At 38.6% G+C, this 4,164-nt stretch overlaps 1 pseudogene; it reads right to left on the minus strand.

Annotated features, from left to right (window-relative positions):
* Nucleotides 1-1,203: 1,203 nt before the first annotated feature.
* Nucleotides 1,204-3,043, minus strand: LOC107166318 (uncharacterized; annotated as a pseudogene).
* Between the last annotated feature and the right edge of the window lie 1,121 nt (nucleotides 3,044-4,164).

Below are 4,164 nucleotides of genomic sequence, written 5' to 3' on the forward strand. Positions count from 1 at the left end.
GACTCGCGTTACCAACGGATACCGGATTACTTAACGATAACATTTTTATGACAATATTAAAGTGGTTTTCAAACGCAGACCTAACCTAACCACCTGCAACAACAGTACAACTCGACCGTTTTCCACGGCCGTTATTTTGTATGCCACTGTGCCAGTCAAAACGCTAAGACTTTAAGTGTAAAACTGTTATTAATTTTAAGTACGATTTTAATTAAATGCAATATGTGCATTAAAGTAAATAAAAAATTACATATTATTATCAATAAATTGTTGGCAAAATATATTATTCTAGTTATACCTATGTATAGTATACCACTATACGACTATACATTATCATAGCTCAAAAAAACTGCGGCATTTCTGTTTATTATGTAAGATTTAATAATAATGTAAAAATTTAAAAAAAAGTTACCTAATGAATAATTCAATAATTTATTTGAGGTGGAAACTTTAAAATCACTTACATTTTCAATATAATCCATAACTTGACATTCTGGTGACAGGAAATTGATCACACTGTAACATGCTGCGTTCAAAAGTATAACAAAATCTCCTCGTATATATTCCGTAGGTATCGAAATAAAAAAGAATAATGATCATACAAAGTGAGAATTTCTGAGCAAGGAAAATAACAAATTTACTTTGTTTAAAAATTATGAAATTTAAATATACACTCATCGTGTATATTGAAGAATAACGCCCGAATACTTTTAAGACTACAAGTGATTTTTTTTTTAATCTTTGCAGTATCATAAGTTTTGACATAAAATTATACATTTTAATGTGCAAAATGATTGCATTTCGTTTTAACACAATATGAGTAGGTACCAATCAGAGTAAATCAGAACATTAATTTTTTCTGTAGTTAAGTGATCTCTCCGGATAAATAAAAATACAATTAAAAAAATATCATGAATGATTAAAGTAGGTATATCTTTAGATGAAACATATTTTTATTTTTATTTGTAGATTAATGTAAACTCAAAACAACGTAAAGATATTTGTGTATCTATTTTTATGGTATATTATGCATTATAATTCATGTTATTTGTAATTTATGTTATTAAATATATTATATATAACACCTATTATGATGACAGTTGAACTGAGATGAAAAAGCAAAACATTTTAAAATAAAATTTGGTAAGAATAGTCGAAATCCAAAAAAAATTTTAAAACACATTTGACAATTTTAATTACGCATCAGTAGAACCTATGTTTTGATAGGTGTTTTGGAAGCGGTGTTGGAACAAATTCCTCGCCAGCAATGTTGGCGGCGCTAGCGGTGGCGGCGACATTCCCGTGGATCGTGCTGACGACCGATCGGGCCATCAGACGTGCACGTCGTTTCAACTCGTCATTCTTAAGTGTCGCGTAATCATCATCATCGTCTTCCTCATCGTAGTCATCATCGTCATCACCCACCTCCTCACTCTCAGCACCGTCACCAGCGTCGTCGTCAACCTCGAACAGACAGCGCTTGTAGTCCTCGAACGTCAAGTGATTTCGGACCACATGTCCTCAAATCCCCTTGATCACGAGTTTTTCGTCCCCTTCGATTTTGTACGCGTAAGATTTCACCCTGAGTGCAATGAACTCATCGTACATGGTACGGTAGGCCCGCCGTCTCGTCCTTGAACAGTCCAGGGATCTTCTTACGCGTACCGTCGTAGCACGGGTGTGTGACGGGGTGATTCGGGGTGTCCATCCGTTCGAGGAGCGTGGGGTTGTCCACCAGGTCCTTGTAAAAATCTTTAGTGTGCACTCGATACACCAGGGAATCTATAAAGGTATTACTCACGTTAGATATATGAGTGTAAATAATATTTATTGTATCGTAAATACCTGTATCCATATACATCAGTCTAATCGAATCGTTGTAATGCCGCCGCATCAAATTGTAATGATAGTCATACATTAACTCCTTGCTTATTTCCAGGACGGCGAACCCTGTGTAAATAGGCTTGGAAAAATGTATGTCAGTCATTTGTATGGATACGACGGCCAGATTATCGGTGTACGTGGTGACGTGTTTGAACGTGGGTTTACTTATAAGTTTACGCATTCGTCGTGGGCAGGACACCAATTCCATGGAAATACGATTTCTAACGCATTCCATAGTTTCCCCGGAAATTCAAATAATAATATAGTACAATGACTGTGTAATAATGATTATATTATATCGTTGAGATATTTACCAAAAACAGCGTCGTTCAGCAGTTTAAAAAAACCGCGTTCAAATTCATTGCTGGCCTTCCTCCTCATTTCCGTATGTATTTAGCAAGCTATGCCGACTGATGGAATTTCAAAACCCTATATGAACCTGTAATTTATCGAGGTTAATAAAGGTTTTTTTTTCTTAGGTTATAAAAACATGTATTATCTATTACTTTTTCCACTATCAAACCATTAGCAATGGCCTGCTTTAAATTACGATAGTGAACAATATGTCAATATGTATCTCTCTTTCCACTCCAACGTAGCCATTAATTTGTTCACTTTTGAGCCAGGGGGTACAGCATTCCGTGGTAAGAAGCGGAGATCGTTGTGCGTGACATGTGGGTTGTCGGGATAAGCGATATCAACCTCGTAGATACGTCCAACGTCGGATTTATCAGTCATACCGTCTAACAGCTCTAGAGAGCGATCCAAATCACCCTCGTACCACTTGAACCCTCCGTAGGGCATATATTCCCCCATGGCGTGCCCGTACAAATTGTTGCCTATAAGATGGTTTTATAGTTAGTGATATAATTAATAGTATAAGCGCTGTATGTTAACAATCCTGGTAGACGAGCCACGACGGTTGCTTCTCAGCATCGTATCCCGGCGCCTTGTGGTTGCTTGCCCGACAGTACCGTTCACTGGCCTGGACCAACCCCCCTCTTATACCCTGTTCCACGAAGAGTACCATATCGTAATCGGTAAGTAACTCCAGTGAGACGCCCGTATACCTCAACATCGCGTCAAACGTAAGCCCCGGCGCCGTATAATAATACACGGGGTCGAGGTTGAGTAGGCAGAAGTCATGGAAATTCTCCATCACGTCGGCCAGAAGGAGAAAGTCGATGTTAAGGTATAGGTCACTGTAGTCACCGAGGGTTGGACACTTGAAATGACACCACACCTCCGTCGCTTGTACATAGTCCTCGTCACTAATATTCTTCTCCAGTAACATGCTATAAAACTCGCGTTTCGGTGGTAGTGCGGTCTCCTCGAGCCTCGACTATTTGTCGGTATACTCGTAAGGAAACACGCCCTTTCGCGTGACTAGTGTCATGTCGGCGGGCTGGAACACCTCGGCGGTCTCGCGGAACTTCTCAAACTCACCGGGCTTCGTGAGGAGGTTCCCCGCCAACTTGGCCAGGCTTGAGGCTATATGAACCGTCATGAGTCCAAGAACCTCACACTAAAGTCGGGCATGACGCGCTTCGAGAACGATATATAGTTCTCCTCAGTGTTGGGGTTCACCGTTATTGACTCCTTATCGTAACCGAGTGCGGATAGTGGAATATACGAACAGCCTCCAAGAGGGGTATGTTCATAGATACCTAACAGCAAGCCGTCGCTATGGATATATACCTCTCTCGACACGGTTTTAAATGCTCTATCATCGGTTGGTAATTCCCTATGCATGTATATATACTCTCCAACTTCAAATGATATTTTATAGGGTTAATACGCACGCAATCTTTGATTTTATTAACCAACTCGAGTTTTATCGAGTCTAAAAACGCTGGATAGCTCAGACAGTTGTCAGTATTCCCCCTATAATACCATACTACGGTCCTATCCAGTGAAGAGTCAAGCTCGATGAAACCCAGCGTATTAACCATTCCTATGCGGGCCTTTTTTAAATTTAACTATATTATATACTATAGGCGGTGTAATGGGATATGCGGTATATACGGGATTTACGGTGATACAGAACCTATCAAAACATACTTCTCGCATCATTTTTGATTTTTATATGATACTACTTATAATTGTTCACAACTTTTGCTACATCAAAACTCCGTATCGAAAATTTCACTTCCTTGAATATTTTTAAAATTCATTAGATTAACAGTTTCAGTTTTTTGTAAGATTGCTGAATAAGAATATAATATTTTTATCACGAAATAGGTTTCAACTGTTCTGTAATTTAATAGTCTAATAAGACTT

This window comes from Diuraphis noxia, unplaced genomic scaffold (assembly GCF_037042655.1).
Source record: "Diuraphis noxia isolate RWA-SAM2 unplaced genomic scaffold, SU_Dnox_SAM2 contig0002, whole genome shotgun sequence".
Classification (NCBI taxonomy): Eukaryota; Metazoa; Arthropoda; class Insecta; order Hemiptera; family Aphididae; genus Diuraphis; species Diuraphis noxia.